Source organism: Anas platyrhynchos, chromosome 3 (assembly GCF_047663525.1).
Source record: "Anas platyrhynchos isolate ZD024472 breed Pekin duck chromosome 3, IASCAAS_PekinDuck_T2T, whole genome shotgun sequence".
Taxonomy (NCBI): domain Eukaryota; kingdom Metazoa; phylum Chordata; class Aves; order Anseriformes; family Anatidae; genus Anas; species Anas platyrhynchos.
The window spans coordinates 56322290-56337561 of NC_092589.1; the positions used below are offsets into that span (position 1 = coordinate 56322290).

General features: G+C 44.1%; 1 long non-coding RNA gene across 9 annotated transcripts in view; it reads right to left on the reverse strand.

Moving 5' to 3' along the window:
- Window positions 1-15272, reverse strand: part of LOC106016692 (uncharacterized) — a 255490-nt gene that overhangs the window by 161708 nt on the left and 78510 nt on the right. For all 9 annotated transcript variants that reach the window (XR_011808324.1, XR_011808331.1, XR_011808325.1 and 6 more), the window contains exon 2: window positions 831-905. This is a non-coding gene — a long non-coding RNA (uncharacterized lncRNA). The remainder of the gene's footprint in view (window positions 1-830; window positions 906-15272) is intronic.

The window sequence follows — 15272 nt, forward strand, 5'->3', positions numbered from 1 at the left end:
TGGCATCTCTCTTCAGGAGCTCACAGTTGCCAGGAGTTGACACAAGAATGAGAAACCTGGCTGCCATGCCTCTGCTCCGAGCAGGTCAGCACTCTTTTTTCCTGCCTCCTTTATCCCCTGATCTGTCTTGGGTTCAAGAGCAGATGAGGGAATATCACTTTGTTTTGTTCCTGGGGTAAATTCCCAAAGTGCAAGGCATCTCCCACTTGGGGCATTTCTCTGCCAGCTACTTGGTGTACAAGCAGTCAGAGCTGGGCAAGCCTTTCACAGTCAGGAGCTGAGTCAACTTTTCTCCCATTAACGCTTTTTGTAGACAGGTGAAGATTTCCTTGAATGTCCTTGCTATTTGATTTTTGCTTTTTCCTTTTCTTTTTTTTTTTAATTTTTCCCACCAAATCACCAAATCATTTCATATATGCAGTGCCTATGCAGAGATTTCGTTGCATGTGTTAAAAATTTGGGATTTCAGCTGTTGCAAAGGTGTATAGTGCACATTGTATTTTCAAAGTTTGATTGGAAAAGTATGACTGTGAATTGTATTAACTTTGACAAGGGCCAAGTCAAAATTTGCTTCCTGCCAATAACTGACAGTGTGAGCTGAAAATTCACCACTTTGTTGGAACATTTATATCAGCAAATTGGTTTTCAGGTGTATTGCTGGTTTTCAAATGCTCTGGTAATGAGGAACATATTAAACATCTAGACTGATTTATAGGAAATGCACTCAGAACAGGTGCTGCTACCTCAGCCCAACCTTATTTGCTAACTGAATATGAATAGCAATGTTTTATACTAAACCTGAGCAGACCCCAGAGTAGGTGACAGGATACCTTAGTCCATCTCTCTCAGCACAGATGGTTTTCTTATGAAGCAATTTCTCGGTCTCAGGCTGAACTCTTTGTTTTCTGGAAAGAAAAAAAAAAAAAATCAATTTGGGGGCTCCAATAGCTGGTAGACATTTTTATGATCACTACAATGCAAGTATGTATTCAGAGGGAATTTTTCAACACTCCTGGAGAAGTAGTAAACAACTTCTTTACTGCCTGATAATGCAGAGATACTTACTTTCATCAAAATAAATCTTGAACAGGTTTCAGTACTCCTCCGAAATGAGAGGTTCAGGGACTGGGACAGGAAGACCTTGGAAGGGAATGATACTTTATTGATTTACTTGGGTAACTATTTTCTTGGCAGTACTTAGCATGGGTGCAAAATACCTATTATGTGCTGACTGTAATTTTTTATAGCCCTCATTTAAAATGATGAAGTGGTTATTCCATGCTTGGTAGGGCTTTGTGTGTTTTGTAAGACACAAGCTGTGCTTCCAAAGGCTGCACAAGCCCAGTGAGCATTCAGCCACATATTTTCTGCTGCCTTTCAGGTTGTTTGGGTTTGGGGTTTTATCTCAACACACCTGAAAATGCACACCTTCCCCACTTGTGTCCCCATGAAGGTAGTGAGTGGAATGGCAACACCTTTTCACAGGGAAGGTTTCATAATAAGTAGTAATAATATATCCCCTGTAATATATCCGCTACAGAACAAATTCTTCCATTTTCCTTCCCACAGTGGGTACGGATCCCACTTACATATCTTACAAATCACAACTCTGAAGGGATTTGGGAAGCAGCCTACTTATAGCAACCACCAAAAAACACTCTTCACCTTCCATTTTCTAAAGGAATCATCCCAAAGGAAACATTTTTTGCTACTTGAATCTGAGGCAAGAAGGTCTTGTAAGTCACCAGTTCTAATCCTGTGGAAGGCCTGTCAAAGCTTATTTCAAATTGAATCTCTTTGCCCCAAATGCTGGTATCCCTGTAATTTAATAAAGGAGTGGATGCATGTAGACATCTTTCAGATGCGTGTTCCTCCCTGGGCTGTCCCCCTGCATCTCCATGCTTGGAAAAGAAGGGACATCACGGGTGCAAACTGTTAGCCTATTGTAAAGTTAATACTTTTCTCTGTTTACTTACTTGGAAACAGAAGAAAGAAAACTGACTGAAGAAAATCAGCATATGGTTAAACATTTGGGTGGAAAATAACGGTAAGATTTTGCCCTGTGGTTTGCCCTATAGCCAACCAAAGTCCACTTATGGTAAAATCAATGAAAATATAAGGCACCTAATATTGGATCAGGTGAGATTTGACTCAGTAAGTATTTTACATTGCAAATGTTATACAGAAAGATAAAACATTTGATTAACAGATTCTGGCAGCCTGGCACACTACAAAAGAAAAATTAACATATATCCTACAATCCTCAGCAATTACAGTGTACTTAATCTGGATTTTTCTTTATAATGTAACTGCAAAAAAAATAATTTGAAAGTGGAATCGTTAGCAACAAGAAGACAGAATTACTAGCAAGCCAGGGAAAAGAGAATTAGATGGTAGATACTACCTCTACACATGCAAATGCTAGTAGTAACTCCTTGAAATTGCAGCTGATGGCACTAGGTTGGAGCCGGTGCTGTGGATAAACATAAGTACTAATGCATGGAGGAGAAGTTTTTCTACATAATCTTTTCATATTTCTGTTAAACTATAACCGTCTGCCTATCAAAAGGGCCCAGCTTTAGGACAGGGGGTGCTGCCTGGTGAGGTGGCTCCAGCTCAGCATCCCCAGCCTTGCTTCCTGGCAAAGAGGACGTATTTTGTGACACCACAGTTTTAAGTGACAGATGTGCCCAAAACACGAGTCTGGGGCTGTGATGCATTTGAAACCTTGTCATTCTGCTCATTTATGATAGGTGAAGGACAACCAAGTCCCCACCATTTTTTGAGGGTGACAGGGCTTTTTGTGACACTTCCAGAGCTGTAAGTCATCTATTCCTCCTGCAGGGATGATCTGCCCTCATGTAATTAAGGAGTTAGTACTAACCATATGGCTGATTACAGCAATTATTACAAACACAATGTCTAATGAAGGCAAAAGTATGGTAAAATAATTAGACTTAATTATGACATTCACATTTCAAATTATTCACAGAATCACACACAGAATCACAGAATCTCTAGGTTGGAAGAGACCTCAAGATCATCGAGTCCAACCTCTGACCTAACACTAACAGTCCCCACTAAACCATATCCCTAAGTTCTACATCTAAACGTCTTTTGAAGACTTGCAGGGATGGTGACTCAACCACCTCCCTGGGCAGCCTGTTCCAATGTCTAACAACCCTTTCAGTAAAGAAATTCTTCCTAACATCTAACCTAAAACTCCCCTGGCGCAACTTTAGCCCATTCCCCCTCGTCCTGTCACCAGGCACATGGGAGAACAGGCCAACCCCCATCTCGCTAGAGCCTCCTTTAATATACTTATACAGAGTGATAAGGTCACCCCTGAGCCTCCTCTTCTCCAGGCTGAACAAGCCCAGCTCCTTCAGCCGCTCCTCATAGGACTTGCTCTCCAGGCCCCTCACCAGCTTCGTCGCCCTTCTCTGGACCCGCTCAAGCACCTCGATGTCCTTCTTGTAGCGAGGGGCCCAGAACTGAACACAGTACTCGAGGTGCGGCCTCACCAGAGCCGAGTACAGGGGGACGATCACCTCCCTAGCCCTGCTGGTCACAGTGTTTCTGATACAAGCCAGGATGCCGTTGGCCTTCTTGGCCACCTGAGCACACTGCTGGCTCATATTCAGCCGACTGTCCACCATCACTCCCAGGTCCTTCTCTGCCTGGCAGCTCTCCAGCCATTCCTCTCCCAGCCTGTAGCTCTTCTTGGGGTTATTGCGCCCCAGGTGCAGGACCCGGCACTTGGCCTTGTTGAACTTCATACAGTTGACCTCAGCCCATCGGTGCAGCCTATCCAGATCCTCCTGCAGCGCCTTCCTACCCTCGAGCAGATCGACACACGCACCTAGCTTGGTGTCATCTGCAAACTTACTGAGGGTGCACTCAATGCCCTCATCCAGATCATTGATGAAGATGTTAAAGAGGACCGGCCCCAGCACCGAGCCCTGGGGGACGCCACTAGTGACTGGCCTCCAACTGGACTTGGCTCCATTTACCACAACTCTCTGGGCCCGGCTATCCAGCCAGTTTCTAACCCAACGAAGCGTGCGCCAGTCCAAGCCAAGAGCAGCCAGTTTCTTGAGGAGAATGCTGTGGGAAACGGTGTCAAAAGCCTTGCTGAAGTCAAGGTAGACCACATCCACAGCCTTTCCCTCGTCCACCCAGCGCGTCACTTTGTCGTAGAAGGAGATCAGGTTCGTCAAGCAGGATCTGCCTTCCATAAACCCATGCTGACTGGGCCTGATCGCCTGCTTGCCCTTCAAGTGCCGCATGATGACTCCCAAGAGGATCTGCTCCATGAGCTTCCCTGGTACTGAGGTCAAACTGACCGGCCTGTAGTTCCCCGGGTCTGCCCTCCGGCCCTTCTTGTAGATGGGCGTCACGTTTGCTAGCCGCCAGTCAGCTGGGACCTCCCCCGATAGCCAGGACTGCTGATAAATGATGGATAGGGGCTTGGCCAGCTCCTCTGCCAGTTCTCTCAGTACTCTTGGGTGGATCCCATCCGGCCCCATCGACTTGTGCACATCCAAGTGCCGTAGCAGGTCACCAACCAGTTCTTCGTGGATGGTGAGGGCCACATCCTGCTCCCCGTCCCCTTCCACCAGTTCTGGGTACTGGGTATCCAGAGAGCAACCGGTTTTACCACTAAAGACTGAGGCAAAGAAGGCATTGAGCACCTCCGCCTTTTCCTCATCTCTTGTAACTAAGTTTCCCCCCGCATCCAGTAAAGGATGGAGATTCTCCTTAGTCCTCCTTTTTGTGTTGATGTATTTATAAAAGCGTTTTTTGTTATCTTTAACGGCAGTAGCCAGCTTGAGCTCCAGATGAGCTTTGGCCTTCCTAATTTTGTCCCTGCACAGCCTCGCTACATCCTTATAGTCCTCCCTAGTGGCCTGCCCAATTTTCCAAAGATTATAAACCCTCTTTTTCCTCCTAAGCTCAAGCCACAATTCTCTGTTGAGCCAGGCTGGTCGTCTTCCCCGCTGGCTCATCTTTGGGCACATGGGGATAGACCGCTCCTGTGCCATTAGGATTTGCCTCTTGAATAGCACCCAGCCTTCCTGAACCCCTCTGCCCTTCAGAACCGCCTCCCATGGGACTCCACCAACCAGTGTCCTGAGCAGCCTAAAGTCAGCCCTCCGAAAGTCCAATACAGTGGTTTTACTGGTTCCCTTCCTGGCCCCGCCAAGAATAGAGAACTCCACCATTTCGTGGTCACTCTGCCCAAGACTGTTCCCGACAATCACATCCTCCACCAGTCCTTCTCTGTTTGTGAAGAGAAGGTCTAGCAGGGCACCACCCCTGGTAGGTTCACTAATCAGCTGCGTCAGGAAGCTATCTTCCACTTTCTCCAGAAACCTCCTAGACTGCTTCCTCTGGGCTGTGTTGTGCTTCCAGGATATGTCTGGGAAGTTGAAGTCCCCCACGAGTACAAGCGCTGACGATTTCGCAACTCCTGTCAGCTGCCTGTAGAACTCCTCATCCGTCTCCTCATCCTGGTTCGGCGGTCTATAGCAGACCCCGACCAGGACACTAGCCTTGTTGTCCCTGCCGATCCTAACCCAAAGGGACTCGATCTTGTCATTCCTAGCCTCGAGTTCTACAACATCGAAAGACTCTCTAATATAGAGAGCCACACCGCCACCCCTTCCATGCTGCCTGTCCCTTCTGAAGAGCCTATAGCCAGGCATCGCAGCACTCCAGTCATGAGACTGGTCCCACCACGTTTCCGTGATGGCAACCAAGTCGTAGCCTGCCCGCTGCACGATGGCTTCCAGCTCCTCCTGTTTGTTACCCATGCTGCGTGCATTGGTGTAGATGCACTTCAGCTGGGCCTTTACCTTATCCTCCGGCCTTGCCACTGCTCCCCCTGGTACAGCCCCAACAGTCCTCGCTCCAGCCCCATCCCCCTTCTTACCTAGTTTAAAGCCCTATCAATGAGCCCCGCCAGCTCCTGGCCCAGGATCCTTTTTCCCCTAAAGGATAGGGACCCGTCTACGGCCACCAGACCAGGTGCTGAGTAAACTGCCCCATGGTCGAAAAACCCAAGATTTCTGCGTAGGCACCAGCCCCGGAGCCACGTGTTTAACAGGTGGGCTTTCGTTGTCCTCTCCGTACCCCTCCCTGTCAACGTAGGGACGGACGAAAAAACTACTTGCACTCCTGCTCCGTCCACTAACCGTCCCAGTCCCCTAAAGTCTCTTTTGATAGCCTTCAGGCTTCTGTTGTCAATGTCATCAGTGCCCGCCTGGATTATCAGGAGCGGATAATAATCAGAGGGGCGCACCAGGTTGGGGAGCTTCCTGGCCACGTCCCTGACCCTGGCCCCAGGGAGGCAGCAGACTTCCCTACGGGTAGGGTCAGGCCGACAAATAGGGCCCTCTGTCCCCCTAAGGACAGAGTCTCCCACGACAATCACCCTTCTTTCTTTCTTGGTGGAGGCAGAAAGATAAGATTCACTTATACTATGTGAAGAATGAGAAATTCCCTCTGAAATAGAGCAAGTTTAAATATCCCTGCATTCTGCAGTGGGAGCTGTGTAAGGAACAGGTGGATGTGTTTACAAAGTCCTAAAAGGTGAGACTACCTAAAACACACAGGATTTTTTGTGGATTTTTTTTCCCCCATCCACAGACTTTTGTTTTTGCAGGTAACTTTCCCTCCCAGCCTAGACTGGCTGCTGCTGTGCTCTCACAGTTGTGTGGAAGCCTCAGGCATGTCAGAAAGGCAATGAGGAACCTGGAAAAATTCCCCAGCTTCCTAAGCCCCCTGTTATTTTACACTTTTGAGCCTAGTTCCTGAAAACAGTTTTGCTCAAGAGGGTCTCTTTGGACTTTCTTGTAACGGTGAGCATGACCCAGAGCTCTGATGGGCAGTCCTACCTTCCACCATTTGAAGAGCTCCTCCTTCTCTTTTGCTTCCGTAAGCACATCCATCTGGCCTAAGTCAATTTTAATTTACAAACAGCAGTCTCATTTTAGAAGTTTGTAACCTACACTTGCACATAAAATATTCGCTGCAGTGGTAAAGGGGAGTTTCAGGCTGGTGCATTTGTCACAGTGCTCAAAATTCCAGCTGTATCAATTCGATCAATTCATTTTACAGTGCTATTTTCATTAGCTAATCCTGGGGAGTTTGCTGCATGGCATCTATTAAGTACACACTCACACGCACATTCAGAGCAGGAGAGGACAGATTTCATTAAAGTGCACCACAGATGGGAAGATATCCAAGTCACTTCCAATACATTATATTAGCTCAACCGGAGGTTTTTCTTAGAGTTCACACAGTTCATGATTAAAGCTTTTCTTTTGATGGCCTCAGTCACACACTCAAGTATGTGCTTCATGGTCACTGCCCACTAGCTGGGAAATACTTGTGCTATGTGGCCTAAACTTAGGCATGAAAATTATTTTGACACAATTCCTGGTAAGAGCACTTGGTCCACTCTACTCCATGTCAATATGAAAGTGCTTTTCATGTGGCCTCTTGCTTTATTCACTGTAACAACTCAGTGGGAACCTGTAGGGTTAATCACAAACCTGTGTATGAATGGATGCTCTTCACATAACCTGGAGCCATTTCTTCTGCATAAAGGCAGCAGTGATAACTTCAGAATGGTTACTGTAGCGTTTTGTCAACCCCAGGAACACGTGCAGGCACATGGCACATTGTGGAAGGAAAATAACCCCTTTTTAAAACGAAATTGCTTGGTACATGTCTTTAGCTCCAAGATACCTCTCAGGCTCCAGAGCCCATTTCTGTGGTGGGCACCCAGCCCTGGGCCCTGCCAAAAGCAGCACTGAGAGCTTGCAAAGACCGTGTTTTACATCAGCAGCAGAACTGAACTGTGGGTGGCTACCTCCAGCCCCTGGGGCCTCCCTGGGCAGAATCAGCCCCGCTGTGGCGTGCCCCTGCTCTCCTTTCTCATCGCTGAGCTCCAGCAGTGAGGCGCAGCCTCGGCTCTCCTCCAGTGCTGCTAATGCTCACCAGGGGAAGCAAGAACTTGGGGCAGGCAGAATCTGAAATTACAGCGATATACAGAAGCAGAGGGGAGCCATCCTTCCTCACGAAGTGAATTTCAGCCAGGAGACAGTGCTACTGGTGTCTGAATCACATAATGACAGCGTCCGCTTGCCAGGTCATTACCGGTTCTGTGCAACAAAGCACACCTCTGTGAACCCCCCTGGGTGCTGCAGCAGGGCACCCTGCAAGCTGCAGGTCAGCCCAACACGCCATGCAAATATTTTTCTTTTTTGACACACTCAGTATCACCTGGGGTTCTCTTCTGCATAAGCAGAGGCCTTCTCTGGGAGAGGCACCCAACCTCAGCTCAGTGCGAAAAGCAGTTCTATGGCCCCGTCTCCGAGGATCCCCAAGGTACTCATCCAAATTTGCAGATGAGGAGTTCCACCCCACCATTAAATAAATCAGGTGGATGAGAGGGCCTTGAAGCAAGTGTGTTTTTACCGAAATGTGATTCAGTGTTTCTTTTTCAAAGTGACCTCAAGTGAGTAAATCATTAATTCAAGAAAGTTGCAACGACTAACCCAAAGGGATTTTCATACACTGCTCAGGCACAGGGATCCTGTGTCTGTTTGCTGGATCTTTATTACTGTGGATAGGGACAGTGCACATAATTGTCACTATGAAGTGGCAATATTTTGCAGCAACTCACAAGCAGTAGTTTTTGAGGACTTACGTTTAACCCTGAATGTAGGAATAAATAATAATAAAAAAAAAAAAAAAAGTATGGTAGACTGGTAGACTCATAATGCTCATAATACTCACTAGGAAATGCAGACTTTTTATTCATTCAGTATTTTGAAAGACTCTTCATTCTTATAAAATCAGCATTCTCCCAGGGCAGTTTTTAGACCATTCACAGTTATCAGAGGTTGGAGTCTTGGAAAATTGCTACAGGGCAGAGAGGGAATGAAGATGCATCAGCTCCCTAACAACCCAGCTTCTGAATTACATCACTGCTCCATAAATATATTCATTTTATTCATGTTCATTCCTGAAAGAATTTACTGCACCGAGGATGTCATCTTGACTATGCATCTTAGAATTGATCATTTCCCCAATTAAGCTGTTCAGGCCTCAGACTTAAAGAGCTGTCACAGCTGCTGCAAGCTGATTTATCTCCTGATGACGGGCAGAGCTCCTGACCAAAAATTATTAATGACAGAACTTCTTTTTTTGAAATAACCTTAACCTGAGCATATATCTTTTTAGTCACATTAATATCTGAATACATACCCCCAGTTCTTAGCCAGGTATTAAATGGGTGTAAAATCCTAAACCTTAGTCTTTTAATACAGGGCCTTTCAAATGAAGAATAAGAGATTAATCCAGCCTTGTTCTGTGCCAGGCAACTGCTGCTGTTTGATGAGAAGCAAGGGCTCTGAACGTGTTTTACTTGCCATCACTCTGCCATGTAGGCAGCTCACTCCCAGCAGTGCCCTGGAGCTCCTCTTTCCAAGACTTGACTTCCCAGCTTGGTTGAGGGAAGAAGGCATGAAGATAAATAGCAAAAAGTGGCCATTCATCAATTCAGACCAGTTATTTATTTTTAAGTATTGTTTGTAGCTTAATACCACTCCCACTGCAGTCAACAAGCAGCTCTGCCACCAACATTAGTGAGACAAGAATGGGCTGCCCAGGGAAGTGGTGGAGTCCCCATCCTCAGAGGTATTTAAGAATTATGTGGATATGGCACAAGGGGACGTGGTTTAGTGATGGGACTCAGTAAGTCAGGTGGATGGTTAGTCTTGATGATCTTGAAGGCCTTTTCCAGCCTAGATGATTCTATGATTCTAAGAAGCAGACCTTTCATCAGCATGGTTTTGTGATCACCACTACAGCAGCTGGGGTCCATTGCATTGCCCTGGCCAAGATGACTTTGTTACATTTAATTGCTTTGCAAATTTTATCATAAAATAAACTGAAGAGACATAATTTATCAGGTTTGTTGGATATGCAAAAGCAGCTTGGGTCTATACAAAGCCTTGGACAGTTGGGTCCTGACCTGTTTGAGACACCCTATCAAGCCTCAGGAGGACACAGCCACAAACTCAAATCGTTTCCTCTGATTTGAATGGCCCTAAAATCATTTGCACCTTAAAAATCCCTCTCACAAATGCCAGTGTGAGATAATTCACACATTCAGCTGAGCAGTTCTACCCTGTTCCAGATATATGTCAAAACTTCCACTTAAACTTTTTTTAATTAGTTTAAAAATTCATCCAAATGTTTAAAAGTTTTAAGCAGCTAAGCGTCTTTCTTATTATTCAGGCCTCTTATTATTCATTTTCAAAAGGCCCTCTGACACCTATCAAATCTGATAGACTGAGCAGTGATTTCTCTCAGGCGAGTGTAAATCTTACACCACTTCCCACATGATATTACTTTCCACATGTCTTATGGCTCTGGAAACAAGTAATCAAATTAATAGGACTATTTAACTTTCATTCATATCTTAGCTGCCACCATAAATTTCAACCGTCAGAAGATGGTAAAATGTTAGTTTTGCTTTATTTGGAGGAGATATTCATTTTCACAACTTTTGCCTTATTAAATCCAGCAGCTTATTTCTTGGGTAAGACTGTATGATTCACATTGACAGCAATTTCAATAACCTCTCCAAACCTTCACTATTTACATTTGGTTTTGTGAACAGGTCATATTCCTGCCATTAAAAGTTTATGATGATTTAATAGGGTGACTGTAAATATAATCTACCTGGGTCTGAAAATTTTAGTGGTTAAAAAGGTACAACTAGAACCATATGCAGCAACACAATTCCTCAGCTGTTCCACTGAGCTCCTCCTTGGTGATATCCACTTCTGGGACCAGATCAAAACCATCCTCTGGTTATTCTGCTGGTTTCTGACCACCTGTTGCAACAGATTCATTATGTGATTATTCATCAGCAACATGCCTAGTAGTCCCAGCCCAGGATATCCAGGGATCACATTACTTTTCAGGAACAAGCTTTTCTTTCGTCCTCTGCTTTGCTGTGGCTTAATGGAAATAGGACAGAGAACTTCCGTTTCAGGACTAAGAAACTGAAGACCTGATCATGCAATGCAAAAATCATCAGTTGCCATGAGTTTTCACTCTTCAGCCAAGGTGTGGCAGTAGCCTTGTGTGCATTTTCTGAGCTCATCTCAACTGCAGGCTAAAACTTTCTAATTTAAACCACCATGAATCTGTGTACTGCTTGTTCCCCACTCCCATTGCAAGTGAAGGGCAGATTTTCAACCTACTCTTGCCCATTAACAGCTTTTTGCACATTTCAGTAAAACATTATGCAAAGATCTTCCCTTCAGCCTTCTTCCACATGTATAAACCACGCCCTTAAGAGGAAAAGCAAAAAATAAAGTGTTCAGTGGCTGCTACCAACATTGCTTCACAAAAATTAGTGGACAGCAGTTGAATACCATGGTGGTATGTGATTTGTACAGCAGCATGAACCAAACAGTATCTCATCAAATTTAGGCAAACATCTTGAAAGACATCAAGTCAATTTTGGTTGGAATGAGACCACCACACAGTGACTAAACAGATACAGACTTGCTGCTCAGAGTTGAAAGCTGCTTGTGCCATTCTGCATTCAGTTGTAATGAACTGTTTGCAGAAAAGGTTATTGGTCTTGTGACATGATAGTTTGGCATTTGCAACTTAAAATTACATTGGACATTTTCAGCTTTATGATATTGCAAATTCAGGCTTGGTTGGCTATCCATTATGATCTTACTTCTTTCAGAATTACTGCTTCCCAGGTTTCTTCTTCCTCTCAAAGATATGTGCTTCAGATTATTTTCTCACAGATTTATTATCCTGCAGTTTTCCGGGATGAATCTCCGTTTCTATAAAAACCCCTGTCTACCTTTATAATCTTTTTAGGTCTCTTTTTATTATCTCATTTTCTCTCTAGTCCTTCTAATTCAATATCCTCTGAATTTTGTAATCACAGTCTTCTCACTTTTTTCTTAGATCATTAATGATGGTATTTAATGCAAACTATCTTTACACCAGTCCTAAAGTACTGCATGATCATAATAATGCTCAGCTTTTAGAAAGCACAATCTGTCCATAACTCACAAAGCATTTCGTATGTCAGGTAAATGCTCTTACCCCATATTACAACTGAAGATGCAAATGGTGCAGGATGGCTTCCTCTTCCTATGCATCACCCACAGTCAAGGGAGAGAGAGGGAGACAAAGTTCTCCAGAGTGTGTTTTGGACTGGCTAAAAGAGCTTTCCACTTTGAACCAGCCTTTAGGGGACACGAGGCCTTCCAGGAGGAGTCATGAAGATTCTGACAAATACCCCTGGAAAAGCTACCCTGATAAAAGAGTGCTGGGACCTGAACCAAGCCTGACCAACCCTTTGTCAAGAGGAGAGTATTGCAAGTGTCTGTCTCTGTTTAAAACACGGGTAGGTTTCCATGTTGGGAAACTTAAGTATGGACTAGAAATAATTAATTCCCTGGATCAGTTCTGGATTGTATTTGCATTTTTGCAAGATGAAAGGCTGAAATTTTCACCTCTTAGTTTTTAACAAAAAGCTGTATTGTGGTGATGTGAAAGACCCTGTTTAATATGGCTTCACAGAGCACACATTTTCCACAGCCTAGGAATTATCTGCAGAAAGTGATGAGTTTTATGATCTACTCGTTTGGGGCAGAAGGGGTGAACCCCATCCCTACCAACTGGTGCAAAGGCTGGTATAACATATTTCAGAGGTGCTCCAAACTGCTGAGCCCTTCCACAGCCCTTCTTCCAGATAATTTCCTATTAAGCCCCTGTGACAAACCAATCTCTCAGACAGTATCCGCCCCAAATCACAGCAATTTTAGATGTGACATGCTGTGGGTGAAGAGTATATAGGTAGAAGGAAAAAGGCACAAAAACAGACAGCACTCAGCCTTCCCAAGTATGTGTTCCCACATACCCATCAGGACCAGGACTTTACAGACATAAAAAGCCAGAGGTCAAAAAGAAATCAAAAATAAATCTATGTAGATCACAGTTGCTAGGTTTCTCTCCCACATAGCCATTAGCTTCTTACCTGACCATCTCTTTTACTGCCTGGGGAATAAATTGCATTTACTTTGTCCTAAGAAATTTACAGGCCACTGCCACAGGATCTTTTCAGCCCGCTTGGAAATCTGGATAATGTTGAACCGTGGCAGAGTTGCCTGGCAGCAAACACATGAACATTAGTTGCAGACCCAGAATAGCTATTCAGTCCAGCTGGAAATATGGAAAGACACATCTGCTACCACCTTGTAACCAAGCACTTTTGCCTTTCCTGCTGCTGCCACCCTTACCAGGCTCAGGGGTACAGCTGTCTGTTGCTCCCCGAAAAGCCTCCTCCCTGGCGGGGACTCACAAATAGCCATGCAACCCCATCCTGTTTCTGTCCTTCAAGGTGTTTTGCTGTTTCTGAACTAATGCCATCATTTCAAAAACCCATTAATTTCAGGTGCCCATGTTTTCAGAGGAGCTGTGTGCCTGTAGCTCCCACTGAACTTCAGCTGGGCTGGTGGCTCCCAAAAGAGCATCATAATAGGCAATCAGAACTGAAGACAGGAAAAGTGAAGAAACTCTTCTAGAAAGTTACAGCCTGAAAGTTCTTTTGAACATTGTGTTTCACTCTTAATTTTGGGGATACCACCTCAGACAGGAAAAACATATATATATGTAAAGGTGCATTTGTCTGAACTACTATCCTCTGGTGGCCAATGTCTATTTGATATCTTCTTCACACAAGATGGAAAAAAGTAGTAGGACAATATTTCTGTTGTGTGGTTGTTTTTTTGTTTGTTTAAAATAAATAAATAAATAAATAAATAAATAAATAAATAAATAAATAAATAAATATGTTTTTAAGAAATCCCCAAATCCAATGATCACTGTTAATTTCTGTTGTTTTCCCATGGATTGGATATTACAGGTATTTTTCATAGCTGGAAGGAGATGTGCCTTACATTTTTGGCCAAACTTTACTCCAAATAATTATATTCTGAATGCTTTAAGTATCAAAGGTTTTATTTTTGGTAAGATACTAGCTTCTAACCATAAAGCTACAATATAATGGGGTTTTGCACCATTAAACAGCTGCCATTATCTACATGAAAGGTAGCTCTATGTTGCTGATCTATGAAATATATTATTACCTCATAGCCCCATCACCATATTTATGGAGGCAATGTCCACACTAGTGATAGCAAGACCGTAGGATAATTTTGTCATTTACTTCATTTAACATCCCAATGTCTGCAGTCCCCATCAGGAAGTCATTTTGACATTCCAAGCCTACAAGCAGCTGCAAACTTGCAGGAACTCCTGTGCGTTTAGAAAAACACATTAACGTTAGGTGAAGGAATTTTCATTCCCCGCTACGGGGTTCCCTCTGTAGGGAACAAAGCTGACCAGAAACCTCTTGCAGCAGAACCTTGGATAGAGCATGGGTGGTATATACTTCATTCCTTCTACAAAAACCTGTACGACCAGCTTCCACTTGCTAGAGCGTAACATGGGACTAGAGGATTATCAGTCGCAATTCAAACGCAATTCCCTGATAATGGTAATAGTGTTCCAGTGTTAGAAGTGATAGACTTACATAATTAGCTGCAAGTGCTATTTCTGTGTGTGTAAAATCTTTTAATTATTTCCTTTTTAATTATTTTAAATTACCTAATAACTCTTTGGCAAAGAGGGATGTATGGGAGGGAGGTAAAGAGAGCCCGCCACCGTTATGAAAGCTCTTCAAGAGCTCCATTATGTGCTGTGAGCATCTGACTCTTTGTAGCATGAGTCACCCACAAAGTCTTGAGCCATCAAGTAATTAAGGTTCCTTAATACAGAGTGGGAGGGGAGGAAGTAATATCATTTGTCGTTATGATCAGTCACATTCCTACAAGTATATATCATAACTGTTTTATAAATGGATTATTAGCAAATCAGATTACAGCCCTAATTATTTCTCCCAGCACTTCCCTTACCCATACGCTGTGGAGTCATCAGCTCCCCACTACCAATATATTTCTGTCTGTTTTCTTCCCTCTTTGCTATCTCACATACATACACAATCATTTATGTAAACTCATCCAGGACAGGAAGAGCCGAACAATAGCTGTTTCAACATTTCAAAGCAAAAAATATTTCTGGTTGTCACTGGAAATCTTTCTGAATGGATAGCTACATGGCAACCCTCGTAAAATACAGTGGTCATAACCCAG